The following is a 19,949-nucleotide window of genomic DNA, read 5'->3' as shown; positions in this document are numbered from 1 at the left end:
TAGGGTTTACAGTCATTCTGCTGTTAATGCAGAACAGACTTTGTGCTAACAATAGACATCTTGAGAGAGTGGGAAGAGTTTCACTTCTCCCTTTCACTTGAATCTAGCTTCTCGGACAAAAACAAATAAGTGTGTTAGCTCCTCACACATGGGAATAATCCCTGTCAACACAGTCTCAGCACAAGCAACAGCACTAAAACTCAGCAGCTGCAATGCAATACTCCTTCCTCCTCAATTCTTCCATCCATACCCAGAAAATTAATTCTTCTCAAATGAGACATTATCTCAAACAGCTCAGAACATCCACACTGCCTGAAACCAAAGGCCAAACAGGGACAGTAACAGTCAGATGCTTTAATGCTCAGTATTTGCCATTGTCTCAAAACACGTTCATAAAAAAGAAGAAATAAAAGAAGAAAAAAAAAATAAAAAAGCACTGCTTAAACAAAGTTAGTCATCTCAGTGGAGATTATGTAGTAAATTATAATCCCTAAACCGTTTTATCACTGCTAAGGATAGGCACAATGTATCTGTTTGAAAAAGAAAGCTTTGCTAGCAAGCATGTAATGTTTCTGGGTGCAAAAGGTGGTGACATACTACTCTTCTATGAAGAGGGCAGGCAAAAACCAAAGAACAGAAACTACAGAACTGAATTAAAAGAAATAAAAAATTAATTTCCTGAGAGATTATACTTAAGTACCCATAACAAAAAAAAAAAAGATAAACTCTAAGGAGCCAAACATGCAACACAAATCTGCCCTACACAGCAAAGTATGCCAGTAACTTTAAACGAAGTTTGGATAAGATTTTGACATGTATTTGGTTCTTATATGATGCTCTCTGTTGGCTGAGTAATCAATAGTTTGAACATCACAGAATTTTTTTCTTACAAGTACATAATTTCATTATAGACAATGTCAAACATTAAGACCACCCCAGTGTAATTTATAAGTCAAGACATGGAGGGATATATATAAAAACAGTACTGTTGTTTTAATAGTATACTATTACATATGTATTATGTGTTAATAGTATGCTAAAAGTATACTAAAAATTGGAAAAGATTTATAGCAGTTTAAGTATATAACAGGAAAAGAAACCTTAATAAAAAATACGCACACTTGAAAAATCTCATCTAGAAGATAAAATCATCATCTGAAAGCTGTTAAAACAAAAAAAAAAAACACCAAACAGGGGTTCAGTTTAAGTCATCCTGCTTTTCTGCATACTATACCACCTCTTCTGTGACTGGCCTAAATACACAATTCTAGTTATTCAGCTGCATGAATGTTTTCTGAAGGACACTGATGAGCAAACTGTAAGTCACCAATTTAGTTAATGTGTCAGAAAAATAAAACAAAAAATGAAATCTGTTTCTATACAAACTGATCTCTTAAACTGTGATTTAAGAACGTTTAGAAATATGTCTTTCAGTTGTTAAATAATTCATGTCTTAAAATGAAGAAACTCAAGACTGCATTGGGTACAGAATAATTCAAAAATCAGAATCTGAATTCTGCTATCTTTATACACAGAAGTCAAGTCCAGTTTCTTGAGGTGTTTTGTAATGTGTCTGAGACTATAAAAAGTCACTGCATTCACACATGGAAGTGCTGAACACAGAAATATCTTGTGGGGTTTTACTAGGGTCATCCTGTTAAGATTTCTGCTTGGTTTTAATCGTTACAAATGACCTAGATTGTTAAATTTGCTGATAATACAATATTCAAAGAAAAAATGCATACTTAGCAAGTAGTAAGTCAAGTTTAAATGAATTCTGATTTTTTCTGTATCTAGGTTGACAAGCAGAAACTGAAATTTAATGCTGACAAATGTAAACCAATAAAAGCTGAATATAAAAAATATGCATGAACATTTTATGAATAGATTTGCACCCAAACAAGAAAGCTGTCCTCCTTCTGCCTCAAAAAGAGCCAAAAAAGAAAAAAGGAAAAAGAAAAAAAGTGTTTATTCCTATAAATATGTCAAAGCAAGATAAGGAAGCCATTCAAAATGCTTCAGAATTGCAAGCTGCATATGTGTCAAGTTGCAAATTCATCTGCCAAGCTCTTATTTGAATATTCTGTGAACTTTCCACCACAGCATTAAAAATATTGTATTTTCACACTTAATCACTGAAGTAAAATGTGTCTGATTTCATATGTAAAATAAATCTGAAAAATAAACAAATGAAAATCCCTAGAGTGCTGTGTAAGGATAAGGAAGTGATTTTGCACACCAAATTGATTAATAAAGCAGCCTCACTTCAGAATTTCAGAAATGTTGGGTGAAGGGAGAAGTACTTTGAATAAAACTTCGACTACAAAAATCACAGAATAGTTTATCTTTGAAGGAACCTTAAATAACACCTATTTCAACCCCCCCATGGACAGGGATACCTTCCACTAGATCAGGTTGCTCAAAGCCCCATCCCACCTGGCCTCGAATACTAAGGATGGGCCATCCACAACTTCCCTGGGCAACCTGCTCCACTGTCTCACCACCCTCACAGTAAAGAGCTTCTTTGTAGTATCTAATCTAGATCTACTCTCTTTCACTGTAAAGCCATTCCCCCTTATCCTGTCACTACATGCCCTTGTAAAAAGTCGCTCTCCAGATTTCTTGTAGGGCTCTTGAAAGAGGTACTGGAAGCCTGCTAAAAGGTCGCCCCTGAGCCTTCTCTTCTCCAGGCTGAACAATCTTATCTCAACTTGTCTTCATAGGAGAGGTGCTCCTTTAAATGATGAAAAAAATCTATGAATGACTGGGAAACAAAAATCATTCATGCTTGTAGATTATTTCTTCTCTTCCTTTTCCCAAGAGAGGGCTGGGTGGAATCTCAGCTGTAGACTGGTCTCTTGCTTATTACCTTTCTTATCCAAAAATAAAGTTTGTCTGGAGATTACATGATCTCTTGCTTTGTTTTCAGAATGATCTCTCCCACTCACCTTAGGCAGGACCACAAAAACTGAAACAAATAGTGGTACTAAAAGAAACCACCATATATATATATATAATATATATATATATATAAAAATTTAAGAAATACCTTTCTGTGGCCTATTAGAAACCTGCAGAATTTCAAGCACTAAGCTGCACCTTCATAAGATAGATCTGTGTTTGCTTACCAAACCATACATACCTGGTTTAGACAGTCTGTTTAACCTAGATGTCTACTGTTTTGGAAAAATCAATTTTGGGATTTAAAGTAACAGTATCCCACGAGAAGTCGCAGACAACAAGTTTCACACATGCTGGACATACAACGTTCTTAAATCTTTTGCTCCAATACTCTTGTAGCAAGACTTGTTACAAGTCTGCTGTCATTCACATAACAGAATCCTCTGGCTGTGGCAGGACCCCAGCTCTTCTGCCAGGAGAAATGCAGACGAGAAAAATACTTACATAATAAAGTACATATTTCATTGTTTTTCTTTGTAAGACAACAGCAAGAAACAGAAATGATTACATAACTGAAGGGGTTTGCCATTACATGCAGATGAGGGCAGTGGGAACCCATTTACATGCATGTGCACAACTGCTCTTACACACACGCACAGACACACATACAATTTCAGGAATTTTCCTGCTTTAAATTGATGTCTCTTCATGTATCTCATTCTTCTGAGCCACTCTTCAGAAAGAACTGTCAGCAGGGATTTCATTTCAATTTTCCTTTTCCCATTTAATTTGTGGCAATTTAGAGTCAAGATAAATAATTAATGACTATTAAATACGTCCTGTTAACAGAAAGCCACTGTACACTTAAGTTCACTGGCTTTATTGCTCATCAGTCTTCCATTTTATTCTGGTTCCACTCACATTTGCAGGGTAATAGCATCATAAGAAATGTTTACCTCCAACACAACAAGCTGCTGAAATTCTATAGTGAACATCATTTTGTATTCAACACTAGCAAGACAGAAAGAAAGCTGTTTCTTGACAGTGCAAGTATGTTTGCTAGGTTTTTCTTTTCTTTTTTAACTTATTTTATCCATTACCATTTTGCTAGCAAACACGTTCCTAGTATTTTCTAAAGGTCTACACACACATGAACAAAGGGAAATGCATTCAGACATGCTCTGGGGAAAAAAAAAAAAAACAACACACCAAAAAAAAAAGACCAAAAAAAACCACCAAAATAACCAAACATGTCCATCAAATGCAACAAGTTTCTATTTATTTCTTCATTTAGGTTAACCAAAGCATTCTAACTGAAGTTATCAAAGCATATAGTTTGTTACATATGACAGGATTCGCTTGGATGAAAGGAGCAACACGAATGTATCATTGGGAACTCCAAAATTATAACCCTCATTCTCAGCATTCTAACCAGGAATCAATACTGTAGTTGAGGGTCATTAAGTCAAAAGTGATCTCAGATGTCATTTTCAAGTGAAGATAAGTGCATTAAGCTCCTGTTTTAGCAGCTGAACACCATTTCTGAATACCTAGCACTCTTAAGCAAAAAATGAAAAAAAAAAAAAAGCCCCAGACAACCCTACAAACTCTTTTATAAACATTCGATTTGTATCAGTAACAGGGTACACTGTATTACTTCATGACTTCATCTCTACTTTTGTTTTTTAATGGGCTTCATAAGCATCTTTAAATATAAGCAAGCCGCAAATGAGATGTAACACAAATATGTAACAAATGAGACTTGCATACGGAATCCTGACAACATCCCCCTTTTTAAGAGAGGCGCTTTCAATTTAAAATTTATTATTTTGGGAACAACACTATACAAGATTACTTATTTGAGGCTGAAAAAATCATTCCAATCAGATAATATTTTTAAATTGACAGACATATATAATAAAGCTGCTGATTTTCTCAAGCTACTTGATATCCAACTGAAGTTCACCAACTAAGAGCATAAGCTGAACAAATGGCTTATGTTATGAGCTTGACCCATTTAACTGATCAAATCACTCAGTGGAAGACATCTAGTAATACAAGGTCATATCACTCCCAAAGTTATTGATGTAACAAGGTATCAGAAATGCTTCACCAACTCAAAAGCCATGAAAATAATAATACCACTAAGACACAACAGTTTGGTGGCCCCATACTGAAAGATAAACTCTATTTTGAAGAGCAATTTCAATGTCAGCAAATTAAAAGAAATAAGCTATTTCCCTTAGCATTTGCACTTCAAAATGGTCAATCTATAAACCTTTTACTTCTACATTTCCAGGAAAAGGAAAAAATATTGCAGATTTCTCTTTCAATGTCTCAGCCTTGTTTAATTATTTAAGTAATAGTGGATTTCATCCTTTATTCCATCCCATGCCATTCCATCATTTTATGAAACTATGTGCCTCAACAGGGAAAAAAAAACACCACAACACTATTTAATCATGTTCACACCATATATTTTTTAAAAGTTATAGTTGAAAACCAGTATAAGAACTTCCATTTCAATCTCCATTTACACTTTAATTCATATAAGCAAGTTAACTGAATTTGTCTTCCCCAGCTATGAGCCAATGTAACTGCTAATTAGAAACACTCAAAACTAAAATCTTTAATAGGTGATTTTTCAAAGTTAAATAAAACTCTTTCCTCTAAACAAGGTATTTTGACAGAAGTCAAAACCAAGTAAAATCCATGCAAATAAATACGCTTAAAAGAAAAGAGATAATGGCGTAAACTAACAACAACAAAAAGTAAATACCACTTTATTCAGAAAAAGGACAAGTATACTCTGTCTTTCATGGTGCTGTTCTGCATTCCACATAACTTTCAAAGTCAAAAGGAATTTTTGCTCTAGAATGAAATTTGCTATGAACCAGAACATTGGTGCTTTATTACAAAGGCATTTCAAGTAATTTGAAGGTCTCATAGTTAGAACAGTCTGAGACACAGGGGAACAAAAAGTTCTTTTTAAAATCTTACTATAAAAAAGTAAGATGTTTCTTGAACAGATAGTCTCATCTCTACATGTCTGCAATATGCTTTGGTGTCCTACAGGGACTAGGTGCCTAAAAAGAGCATCTGCATCTCAAATCGAAGAGCAAACCAACATGGTTTGCATGACATTGGCTCATGGCCATGTAACAAGAATTACTCTTAAACAAAGAACAAATATTTCTGTTAAAATAAGCGGTGTCTAACTAAATGTGATCTATATGGATTAAAAAAAAAACAAAAAAAAAACCCTCTCCTGTATAATCATTCCAACACACTTCCAAGAATCTAATTATACGCAAAAACATTGAAAGGTTTTTCATCAGCAGAACCTGGGACTTGGTGCCCAGTTCTCTGATTTCACAGTGTCTGTACCTGAAGAGCAGCCAGCGTCCTTTATGACACAGATCCAAGAACTGCAAAAACTGGCCAATTCCCACTACCAGGCTACCAGAATAATTTTTCACTTTCCAAGTCAGAGTACTAGCCAGGAAATTGAGATTAGAGACCCACTATCAATCCAACTTCTTATCAATTAGATTAAGTTTGTAGGAGGAACTGCCATCCTATTCAAACATTATAAGAGGTTTCTAGTAGCAATTTCCACAATTAAGGCTATCCTCTTTTTATGGCTGATGAGACAGTATATCCAAGAAAAACTTTACTCCCCTTCAGTGACAGCGTCTATCATTTCCTGTTAATCCTCACTGGTGATTTTGCAAGTTGAAGGGAATGTTTTAATATACCTAATAGTACTTCCAAAATCCAGCTCCATTTCTGCAGTTTCTGATGCATATTTCCATTATCCTTATATAAAGTTTGTATGGTTTTAAAATCACATTTTCTTATTTAAACAGAACAGATTTTAATGGCTATTTCTGCAGTAGGTAGTAAGTTTTGCTGTTTCTGCTTACAGACTTGACAATACCTGCACCATATACTGCTGTGAAGAAGAGGAAATCACTCACCCAAATTGTGTGAACTCTGACTGACAACTTATTTTTTCTAGCTGGGGATGAACTTGCATAAAACCAGCACATGGAAAAGTACTCTTGCCAACAATGTAGCAACAATGCCAGCTGTACTATGGTTAACATGGAAGCTATTGTCCTGAAAGATTCATATTTGCATGTACAATAGTAGCTTATGACCCGAGTACTGCTGACTCTTCTTACACATCACGTCTGCTTGACACTGCAACTGTTTGATTAATATAGCGTAATGAAATTAATTAGTTCACACTGCTATATTTAATGCTAATGATGTGGTATTTCTCGTGCACATGTTTTAATTGCCACTTTTTGGAATCTTTCCAGTGATTACATAGCAGCAGGGGGAAAGAGTAGCATACTATGTGTCAGCCTTTCCTTGGAAGCGTATGTAAAAATCAAGTTATAGCCTTCTCCAAATAAAAAATAACTACTGATCACCAGATGAATATAAGAATTAAAGGATCAATTAGTACTTAAATTAATACAAACTAAATTAATACAAAGTGGAATATACATTGCTGGAATTAAGGAGATTTCTTCTGTATTTTCACTAATTCTAACACTCTATAAGAACATTATTTTCAAATGCCATCGTGAAAGCGAGCAGCAACGACTACTTTAGGAAAGTTACTGTAAAGCTGCTACATAATTGAATGAAGACCCCAATTTAATGTTTTAGGGAAAATATTCAGTTTCATTTTACTCAGTGCGCATTATAGTAACTGCTGGGATATACTAACCATGTTAATTTGTACATTTATAATCAATCTAGAGTTTAAAATTCATTGTGGAGTTTCTAAAAAGGACAAAAAAAAAAAAACAAACAAACCTGACTGAACTACCTTGTAAAATAGATGAGCCAGACTTGGATTTCTAATCTCCGGAGGAGGGAAAAAAATTGCAGCCTTTCCTTCACGTTCCTGTTCACTGCCTTCCTTGAGATCTTCACTGATGGACAGTACAAACCACTAATTGACAGAAGCTGTTTAACAGCCTAGCAGCCCCACACTCTTCCTGAGTGGGTATCTGCTTCATAAAACTGCCCAATCTGCTACTCCCTACTACTCCTGTTTTCTTATTTACAACTTAAAATACACAGTAGCTCCTCTGTGGGCAAGTAAAGGGCTATAGGAATTAAGAGAAATTTTCAGGGAAATAATCAAATTAACAAAAACTATTTTTCCATGCGTGTCTGAACACATTTATCACACTTGAATTTAGGTTGGGTTTTTTTTTCCATACAAGGAATGGACACCTATACAATTGTTTCAACACCTTTTCAGGTTTTATCAGTTCTCATTCCTGCAGGGCTTCATTGGATAAAAATCAAATTACACTTTGTGTATTTTCCTACTTAAGCATTATAATAGGAACATGCACAAATGGAAAAAAAATATGAATGGAATCTCTGTTGATAGAAGGAAGTTACACTCACTTTAAAAATGGACTAAGGAAAACATTATGGACACACTTAACTTTTTAACTGGTTTGTTCTTCTCAAAGTTCAAGAGAGGAAAACTGAACTACTTCCCACCTCATTATCAAGGCAAGATAAACAATCTGAACAAGATAGCCTTCACAAATCCTCATCAAGACAATCCTTTTTTACATGACTAATTACCAGCAGCTTTAGTCAAATGATCATTGCATTTCAGTTTCCACAGGAAAGAGGCATTTTTCACCTACATTCTTAGCACTGGCTTTTGGGGCATTTCACTTCACTGGAAGCGTCACCATGAAACAGGACACAGTCCTGCCCCCAAGCATATGAGTAGCCACTAATCCCTTCAAAGGGAAACCAAGATAGGTTTTCAAATCAGCTCTTGTTTAGCAGAATGCTAGTTCCTGACTTCTGAAAAAGCTTCTGTAGCTTTCATCTTGTAAGGACAGGCAGAGAAAGAGATGGACCTAAGTAATCAACCTAATTTTTTCCATAGAAAATTCTTCCGGACTGCAGAGACAAGCAGTACACAAGCAGGCAGTGGTGCTTGCTTCTCTCCTCGCTGCATCCTCTGCTGCTATAAACGAAGGTTAAAAAACTTTCTGTCCAAGTGAGTGAGATATTAGCTAACTCAGACATTAGCTTTTCTTAAAACAGCATCAAAATACCTGTTAGACAGCATTATTAAGATTTGCAATACAGTACAACAGGTTTCACAGCCATACCATTTTCCACTTCAGGAAAGTGTATAGATTGTGTTGAAACCACATAATACCAAGACTCATTGCTCTTTCTCCCAAAGAGATTAAAATGTGTAACAGAAAGTGATTGATAAGAAGATAAAAGTATATTGTACCTTCTAGTAACTTAAAATGTCCATTTAGCAATTCAAAATTAATACAACAGGCATGATGAAGCAGTAGCACATGCTCTCCCAATACACACACACACACCCCCCCCCCCCCAAAAGATGAAAAGAAAAATAAAAACACATCACTAAGTAACACTAAACCAGAAAAAAAAAAGCAGAACTCAAGCTGCAGGCAGTAACACAATACTTCTAGCTCTAAGAAACTTGGGTGAAATAACCTCATAGCACTGTTAATATTATTTTGGCCACTATCACATAACAACCCTTTGGAAACTCCTGTATCTGCTTATGTGAGAACCAATTTTAAAACTGTTATTTTTAAAACTGTTATTTTTAGTTAATAGATTTAGCTGCTACAAATCAAGATAAAAGTTACTACGACAGAAAAGTGGCTGTGTATGTTCTTTGCAAGGTAGCCTTTCTACCTAATTCCCTCCCAACACTGCTAAAATCACAACTTAACAGCAAAGCAGAAAAAAAAAAAACAAAAAAAACATAGCATGGTTCACTGTTCCAGTATCTTCTCCTTGAATACTGAGCAAGGAAAAAAAATAAAAATCTACTTCTTCTGAACTTTACAGTGTGATCTCACTCTCACTCAATCATAAGGCATCACCAGAATTATCATCATCATAATTATTAACATTCCCTTTATTATCCTCCAATTTCCACCTGGATCACAGCTTTTATATGATTCTGTCAAAAGTAACAACAAATGTACCGCTTTTTGAGACCAAAAAGCAAGGTTAGGTTATGAAAATCTCAACTTGGCATAATTTATTTCTGTTTTCTTTACCCAAGTTAGTAAAACGTAGACATGCAGTGAAACACCATTAACAGATGCTACAGTTTGCATCAGCCAGAATATCATCTTGCAGGCATGGAATACTGCTTAAGGCCTTATATATTAATAAAATTAGCTTAAACTATATAGACTAAGGTTTTCTTGGACTTTTTTTTTTCCTGATCATGAATCTGCCCTATTCTTTGTGATTATTAAGACAACTTTTGAAGATCACTTTATCTTCTGTTTATGGAAAATGATCCTGGCTCACAAACAAGATCCATTATATTGCCTTTCTAAAACCTTGATAGATAGATTACAGAGGGAGACCTCCATCTGTAGGAACAGTCTCTCATGCATGCTACTCCTAATACCCCTTTATCAAGCAGAACAATTGAAATGTCTTTTGCAACCATCATTTAATGAACTTAGCATAAAAATAACTTCAGTAAATGCATATTAATGTATTTCAAATCTTTTGTCCAAAACAAATGATGTTAAAAGTTAAATCCAAATAGAATTATTACAATGAGATTTATCATACCAGCTCTGCTTATACTCCAAAAATCAACAGCTCTGACCTCAGAAGAAAGTATTACTGCCAGTTATCTTTGCTGGTTGTATAATGGTCTAGACGTCAATAACACAAAAACAGAAAACACACCTCACCTCAGCCTAATTATATTACACAGATCCCTAGGTCTGTATTTCCTTTCCAAGAAACAGAAAAAGGTGACCTACCAAAGCTGCAAACAAGAAAAAGGCAGTGCGACTTTACACAGTTCATCACTTCTGCAATGCCCCTGTGCCTTCACTCAGAGGCATCAGCATAGTGTCAGCACAGGAAAGCACAAAGGCTGATTCTGTGGATGGAGTATAGTTAGCAGGATAAACCTCTGGACTCCATCAATCTGTGCATCATATATGATAAGTGGAAAAAAATTAGAAGAAAACAAGCAAAAACCAACAGATAAGCTTGTTTCGGAATATGAAGACAAGGGTGACATCACTTCCAACACCCACAGATGCATACTTGCATGACAGGATTTCTAGGACATATGCAAAATATAATTAATCTAATTGTACCAATAGTTAAGCACAAGTGTTGATTAAGGGATCTCTCTCTCTTAGCTTCAGATATAATTAGCATAACATGAAAATATCCTTGCCTTTGGGAAAGGCAAGGAGGAAAGGCAAAGTTCTAGGCAAAACATAAGAATATAGATATGCAATTCATAATCCCAAACAAAGCTAAATGTGTAATTTTATATGTTCTTGCCTTTCTCAAATACCTGTATGGTACAGAAGAACAGTACCCTTGAGGTGAGCAGATAAGATACCTCAAGGCATCTAAAAAGGTATGAGCCACCTACAATTAGGCAACTAAATTTCATCCTCTTACTAAAAAGGTGCCATCTGACTTGACACTGCACCAAAGACCTGAATAATGGGCCTCCTTTCATTCCTGAGGACTTCTTCCATGGCCATTACTTACCCATTTCCTACCCTCACTTTACTTCCATTTCCTTTCTTCTAAAGCACTTTCTAGCAATCCCTTTTTTAAAATATACAGTAGTATATATATTGCACTTATAAAAACTTTAAAAACGTAAAAAAAGCTGACTCTTAGCACAAATATATTTGGGTGCTTTCAATTTATGATTCTATACAAAATATGATAATGGAAACACCCAGGGATTTCATTTCCATACCTATAGAAACCTCTGACACCTACAGTTGATGAGGAGAAACAGGTGCTGCAACACAACTTACTACTGCTGTGCCAAATACAAAAATCACTTTTCTCCAATAATCCTAGAACAGAAAACAAATAACCTGTAGTGAGTTCTCAAAGTAAAGAAGTTCTAAAATGAGAGAAATCATGCATTCTGATTAGGAATGGAAGCCCACTGCACTTTGTCCTAAAAACGCAGAAGGAAATACTTTGAACCTGCTTTCAAACTATTTAGCAGTTCTTCCAAATAATACTTATTCTATGCTGCTGACCCAATTATCACTGAATAAATTCATTCTGCAAAAGACTGTATCATGGATAAAGCAGTGGTTATATAATTAACAATATTTGGTTACTCAGGTTTGGTGGCCGACATACGTTTTGGCTACTCTTGAAGCTTTGCAATCTATTGTACACTTGCTAGCTGAGGCATTTGACAAAAGAGTCTCCTGATCTGATTGATTTGATTGACTGATCTGAGCTTCACTGAATTGTCAGAGGACAGTGAGTTCACAGGGGAAAGAAACAAGGAGTCAAGTCAAACATATGGCCCATTTCAAAGCCTATGCTCAGCAAAACCAGGCAAATGCATTTGTGCAGCTTTTCAAGTCTGGCTGCCCGGCATTCCTGAAGAATAAAAAAATCTAAAAAAAAATTAGAACCTACACTGTGTGACAAAAGCCACTGGTGTACCTTTTATTCATATGGAGAGACAACAATTTCACATTATAATTATGTTTAAAACTGAAGAAGTGGCTAAATTATCCAAAAGAGAACATAGGTTATCACTGTATTAATGCATTGGTTCTTTTTTTCCTATATATATATTCTAAGTACTCCAGTTTGTATGTTAATGATGCCAGCCCAAATCTACTAATGTCAAATTTGAAATTAATGTCACGCTTTGCTGGGCAGACTTCTGTTTGCAAAGGAATACCAATGATCAGTACAACTTTTCATTAGGAATATTTTTGTGAACATCAGACACAAATCAAATTACAGACTGTATGCAATATATTACCTGAAATTCACTATTATTACTTATCCATACCTACGATTTTGCAGAGGATTAGAGAAGTATAGAAAATTTAACTAAATTTCTTCATAAAGAGAAATTTTAGTATATTACTCAAATATTTCTACTAGTATATGTAGGTAATTTAATGTAATGTGAAATCATTCATGTAATAATGATTTAATGATCATGCATCTCCCAGCATATTCCTTCCATTACAGGAATTTTATAGGTCTCAAGACATGTTTCAAGTCTGACTTCTTACAGTATGAACTCTAATGTACTAGTTATACAGACAGTTGGTTCATACTGCTAATACATGAGCATGGTACCATTTTTCTGTTTGTTCAAAACCCACCGAACAGCAAAAAGCCACACACTTCCTTACAGAAAACCTAGGTGAAGAAAAGTATCAACTGTAATTTCATGATACTGCTGTGATTTCTGATTAAGACAGCACTCCCTACAGTTTTCCAGCTCTCTGAAGAAGTCTAACAATACCATCTGGCAACCTCATGGTTGCAATAACAAAAGGAAAGCAACTTGTGCAGGCATGGACTGCTTAAACGAGTTCTCCTCTTTGAATCCTTTCCATGGAGGACCGACGTTGCCATTGAGCTTGGCCTAACTCTACATCTACAGCACATTCCTTTTAATCTAAAAGAAAATCTTTCAAAATTGAGTCAATGCACTATCCTGGAAGAGGTTTTCTGTCATTTTTAAATGGTTGTGCTGAATATCCTTATGTCCTTCTACTCAAATAGCCATTCAGGCATCATTTTGGCTTATCTTTTATCGTCAATAATTCTGTAGCAACTCGAGTTACACTGCTGTCCTCCCTTTTACTTATGTGCAGGTATTAAAAGTATGCAGTACTTCTTCAGAAGTCAACTACAAATCCAGACTTTAAGGTTATAACCAAGTCTTTCACTGTAAATTTAAAAATTGTATTGTAAGCATTCTTATTTAACTCCGGGGGGGGGGGGGGGGGGGGAGGGGAAGAAATAATAAAAAAACTTTAGACTTTAAATTAACATGGTATGTTATAACTAAATACTTTTTTTGCTAAAGTCAGAAGGCAACCACTTTGGGCTGAAGAGTGAGGAAAATACCAAGCTGAACATAAACTACAATAAACACTATCCTATGTAACACAGGGCCTGATGAGACTGTCTTATGCCGCTAGGAAGAAGAGGGGAGATTGTGGGGAGGAAAGAGGGAAAGGAGAGAGGATGCCTCAAAGCTAGGGCCATGTTACTTCCCCTGCCATACTCCCACACTGTTAAACTGCTGCATTAGAGTCTAAAAATCACTTTATTTCCAGACTAGAGTAGATGCAATTGTTCCTATGTAGTTACTTCTGCCGCAATAGCCTTAGGAATAACAGCACCCAGAAGACTGGCTGGTGTACACTTCCAGGCTGCTGCCACCAGAGGACCTTTATTCAGGTTGTTCACCTTAAATCAATCATTATAAAGCAATTGCTCTGTCACCTGCAAGGGGCTCACCAGCCATGAGGTTTTTTTAAGCACTATGGAAATACAAGTTTACCTTACTCACATAGTTCCAGCAATAACTAGAACTTTTAAATAGTCCCACATCCCATTAAACCATGAGTCCTCACATTTACAGACTAGACAATCACCCTTGCTGCAACAGTTTCCTCTTCAGCTCATCTTTCCACTGTGAACAGGAAGTATAAGCATTTACATTTTCACTGCTGGGCACTGTTACACATACTCAGCAAATGAGCTAGGTAATCTCAAACCAAATAAAGAGCAGCAGCTTGGAGAAAGAGTAATTTCTTGACAGCCACTGTGTACAGTTCTTACTTTAAATTCAGAAGAGCAGAACGCACCATATGCACCAAAACGTTCACCTTACCTTTTGAAAAGCTACCGTGAAACATACTGAAGAAATTATTTTAAACATCCTTCCAGCTTTTCACAAAGAGATGAGACTTAAGAATGGGACTGACTGCTGTAGAGAGCGTTTTTCTAGACCCAGTATATAGAGAAAGCAGAGGACTGGACCTGTAATATGTATCTATCTTTTTAACTGGTAAACGCATACACTCATGCTGCTTACAGCCGGAAAAATCCCACACAGCATTCTTAGTAAAAATCATCATACTATTCAAAGCCTTCGTATTGCAAACACACAAATCCAGAAATTCCTTTCGTCAAATATCTCTCTAAAACCTTAATTTTACATTCAGCAAAATGTAAGTGCATAATCTGAAAAGCATCATAATATTTCAAACAACTTTAAAGGCATTTAAAAGCACTCCTATATTCAGAATGAATTTAAAACATATATAGTATTTTGATAAATTTTACAGTACTGCTGACATATATTTTCTGAAGTTGATTTTATAAACCAGATTCTGCCGTCTCTACTCAGATAAAATCATATTCAACTAGATTTTAAGATTTTGCAGTGACAAAAAAAAATCTACTTTTTAGAAGCAGTTATAAAGTTGACAGTAGAGAAATACAAAGTGGAAAAAAGAGATTTCTCACACAATAGTTTTCACTTAATAAAGCATACTTAATAGAATAGAAAGATAAGAGAAATAGGACAGTTTCTGCAACTATTGACAACAAATGAAAACAGATGAGCAATTCAATCCTCATATTGACCATAAAAGTAGTCATTTCTCGGCAATTTTCCATTTATTGCTAGCTTTTCTGTTATTGTTTTACACTGACTCTTATTAAAGAAACTGCTAGAACAGATAAACTGAAAATTAGACAGCATCTAATGGCATTAAGAACACTAAAAAACTCTTCCATTATGCATCCTTTTTGCCTGATCTTGTGTGCACGCTTCCTTTTCTTACTCTTTATTATTAAGTAGATTTAATTCTTGTTAGTGAATTCATTCATGCCTATTGCTTGTTTCCTATTAGAATTTTAAATCCAACTTAGTTTGCTACTAAACATTTTTCATCACAATCAAGTATGCCCAAAAAATTATAGACCAAATGCACTCCTTGTCATTATGTGACCCTCTCTTCATCACTGTTATCACTGTGACATAAAGCCCCTTTTTAACTTTATCATAGTTTCCATTAGGATTATAGATGCAAAACTGAAAAGTGGAAACTCTTGAAGGATGGACAGTATAAAAGCTGCTCAAGAAACTTCTAGTACTAATGACCTTATAACAAGTATGCGAGGAAAAAAAACAAGCAAAAAAAAAAAGCCCAACACAAACCAAACAACAAACAAAAACACATAAACAGGCATTCTCCAGCACAAATACTGAGATATTTCTATAGCTATCTTTCCTTTTTTTTTTAATTATTATTATTTGAAGAATGCCCTAAATGTTTCCTTCTTCCCATCTGTTTTCCCTAGAATCCCTTTGGCCACTAATGAAGGAAAAAACCTACTTTCCCTGACTACAGATACCAAAATCCAATCCTAAATTACAGATCATCTGCATAAATGCCACTGTTAAAATTATATTTGCTGCCAAGAACATTTGCTGCTTACAAGGTCTTCAAAGTGATACCAAATCAATTAAGCTTACTCGAAATACGTGGAACTCAGGTACCAATCTGTTTTTACACGAAACAAGCTTTGGACTGATGAAAAGTACCAGAAACCTTTCCCAAAATGCTGAGCTGGCCTGTTTTCCAATTTAGCTAAAGAAGCTAAAGATATCTTAGTTTGTCCAACTTGTTATAGTACTTGGAACCTGTACAATTAGAATCCATACATATAAAAGTGATTAATGCTTTATAAATGTCAGAAGAAGACACACAAACCAAGCTGATTAAAACATCTGTGTATTATTTGGTAATTATCATATACACCATTTCAAAATAGTTTGTGCTATCAAACATCAAGTTCATGTGTACTGTCAATTTCTTCAGTAAAGCCACATGTAACAAAGAATGAATACTCTGTCATAATTTTTTCCATCACAGTTTGACCACAAAGTTTGGCAGCACATTGGTATACTAAGTAATTAATATTAATACAGACAATACTATTTGACTTTACTGCAAACTAATGAAGGTGTAGGATTTTATTAGTAAGAATTCACACAATAGGCACATGTTAGAGGAATTAATCATTCACTCCTGCAGACTGCTTATATATTTCATCAGGCTATTATCTGATCTGAATAACAAGAACAATTGCATAATAAAAACACATCACTGCTGACACATGCAACTTTATTCTATCAACTTTACATATTCACAGCAAGAGGGCTGTTTAAAGTCCTCTGCTGTTTGCTTCTTCTGAATTAGACTGACCTGATTCAACACTATCCTGTACCAACAATTATGATCAAGACTGTATATACATATAAGATCAAATATAGTATGTATGAAACTTAACTGCCACAATGCAACTCGGGTCATTCCACACAGTAGCAAGTAGTTATTACAGCAAAAGTGGAGTATGTGTCAAGTAATTTTTCATATAGATACTGAAGTATTGACAGGTGATATCCCAGATTTAAAGAAAATCAGAAAGACAAATAATGAAGACTACATTTCAAAATAATAAAACCATTAAGTATGTATAGTTCCAGTTGCATAACGTCAATGTAGTTCCTATCTGATTAGTCACATATATTTTAACCTTTTTTCTTTAAAAAACTGACACTTTGTTAGGCATTCAACACTGCACACTTCATGTTTGGGATCACCTAGCAGAATATAACCTAAAAATCTTAACCTAATACGCTTCTCTGTATGCAGTCTCAGAACAGTTCATGGAAATTATCTGGATATAGACTTTTAATGCTCTGCTCGCAGGCAGTAAGTACAACACAGCAATGAGTCATGTCAAATGTTACCTTCTCAAAAAAAAAAAAAATCAAACAAGAAATAGCAAGGCTGTTTTTTTAACTGACATACATTTATAGTACTAAAACAGCAACAATAGGATTTCTTAATAAGCCAGAAGATGTGTTACTCTTTTATTTCAAGTTCATAAGTTCATTTGGTATTTTTTCCTATCATAAATGTTACTGTCCATTACCCAAAGAGTACTGCAATATGATATGAAAGTCACCCTGATTCACTACCTCAGAACTTGCAGCAGTCCATGCTTTGTAATTTTTCTTAGCTTTCAGATTATGAATACCTGAAAGCACCTTTGAATGTCATCCTCCTGCTACTGCAGATTTAGCCTTTCCTGCTCTTGGCACATAAATTTCCTAAACAAATTTTGTCCAATTACCTTTACTGTTGTGACATAAACTAATTTCTTTACTTCACACAGAAAAGCATTTAATTTGACCCTAATAAACTTTCACTCCTGGTGACATTCATTAGTTGTAATTGATTTTGAATTACACCTGAAAATGCAACATTAATTTTATACTGAGTTGCTTAATAAAATACACTTGTAAATGCATGTTTAATGGCTTCTAAGGACACAAGTGAATTCTGAGGAAATGAACAGTAAAAACATCATACATTAGAGACTTGAACTGCACAGTTTATTTACTTCTTTATTATTTGAAATTTGTACTGTAAACTAATCCAAATTTGTCAGGAATTTCTAAAGAAGTTTAATTTATTCAAAACTGTATTATCCCTACATCATATAAAATATCACATGAAGAATTTAAATCCAAGTGCATTTGGCAGGAATAGAAAAAAAATGCTGAAATGCTATTGATTCCTTCCAGTACATTCAAAACACCTGACTCAACTATATTACTACTGACATAACACAAAGATTTTATTTAGATATTAGCAAACATGAGCAATTATTTTCATTGATATACTTTTCATTCTTATTTCTTCCCTCCACCTAGGAAACAGTTAACCCTGAACTACTAGTAATAGCTGTTTCCTCTACCAGAGATGTGGCAAATGTCAATGAGTCCACTGTCCTATGAGAAATAATGCCTCCAAAAGTTATCCTCCCCAGATGCAGATATATTTAGTGCTAAACACCTAACAGCAGACTCTTCATGACACACCTTTACCTGATCTTTGTACCTTCTGTCAACTCCACAGCCCTGCCAACAAACCTGTCACATTATTCATGAAGCCCTCTTAAATATTTTTGCTTACCCTAGATCTTTCTCACCTATTTAGAAATGTGTTGTCAGTACTTTTGAATATGTTCCTTACAAGCACTTTTAAAGCAAAGCTGTTGTCTGTAACTGCCATCCTCATTAGAAAAAAAAAAAATACATTCTATAGATGAAAAACTTCATGAAAAATCTAATAACTTTAGACACTTGGATGAAAAAATGCTGACAACTGAATCCAGCCAAAACACTGTTAGTATGTATAATCCATGCACATTTTATAATAAAGTGAACGCCCTGCCACCTGGCACTACTTAGCAGGTCACACTGTGCTCTAGACCTCTCCTGAGGGAGCGTCTCTTTGTTTAGGTTTTGTCTGTAATCTAGCACATACCTACACTCCCACTAAGGTAGACATTACACAATATTTGACACCCTCAGGTTCTTTACACAAGTATTCACCTGCAATTTTCTTTCCTCATAAAAGATAAGCAAACCACTTTCCTGCACTTTTCCCACTGAAAGCAGTTTAAGTTACCACAGCCAAGCTTCTCTCTGACCAAAACAGTGTGATTTACAAGCAGAAACGCACACACATACCCACACACATACGTATATATATAAAGATGTATATGCTAAGAAAACGTTTGGAAAAGCAGGAGAGCATAGGGACAGAAACCAAGCACGGAGTATTTTACTTACTAATGCTGTCCGTTCGGACCTCTTCGGAAACCTGAAGAGTCTCCGCTTTCCCCTCCTGCCAGTCAGGCGCCGCGTTGTGCCCCTAGTCCACAAAGGCCCAGATGGAACTGCAAAGAGAGAGAAGCACATGCCACACCAGGCAGTTCTGTTTTAGTGGGATCCAGCGCTGCTGCCACTAGCTGCTTGGGGGTACCCCGCTTTCAGACCAGACTCTGAAAAAGAGTCATCCTTCCCAAATTTTTTTTTTCTTTTAGCAGCAATTAAAAAAAAAAAAAAAAGGAAAAAAAAAGCCTTCCCGAGACTCTTGCACCCTAAAATTTGAGGGGGGAGGGGGAGAGGGGAGAGGAAAGGTACCTGCAACTCTCTCCGACGAGGCCAGCAGAGAGATAGTGAGGGAGGGAGGAAAAGAGCGACGAGGAGAGGGAGGAGGGAGGGAGCGAGGGGTGGAGAGGAGGGGGGTGTGGGTGCGTGTGTCTGTGCGAGTGCG

General features: G+C 35.5%; 1 long non-coding RNA gene across 3 annotated transcripts in view; it reads right to left on the bottom strand.

Moving 5' to 3' along the window:
• Window positions 1-19,949, bottom strand: part of LOC133262968 (uncharacterized) — a 613,641-nt gene that overhangs the window by 593,162 nt on the left and 530 nt on the right. For 2 of the 3 annotated variants that reach the window (XR_009741417.1, XR_009741418.1), the window contains exon 2: window positions 19,463-19,569. This is a non-coding gene — a long non-coding RNA (uncharacterized LOC133262968). Of the gene's footprint in view, window positions 1-19,462; window positions 19,570-19,816; window positions 19,940-19,949 lie in introns of those variants that run through there. The other variant, XR_009741419.1, reaches the window with a different exon arrangement.

Source organism: Pezoporus flaviventris, unplaced genomic scaffold, assembly GCF_033815535.1.
Source record: "Pezoporus flaviventris isolate CSIRO_AGI_PZ_B2104156 unplaced genomic scaffold, CSIRO_AGI_Pfla_v1 ptg000226l, whole genome shotgun sequence".
Taxonomy (NCBI): domain Eukaryota; kingdom Metazoa; phylum Chordata; class Aves; order Psittaciformes; family Psittacidae; genus Pezoporus; species Pezoporus flaviventris.
The sequence above is the reverse complement of the archived record's forward strand: the minus strand, read 5'-3'. Positions and strand labels throughout refer to the sequence as shown.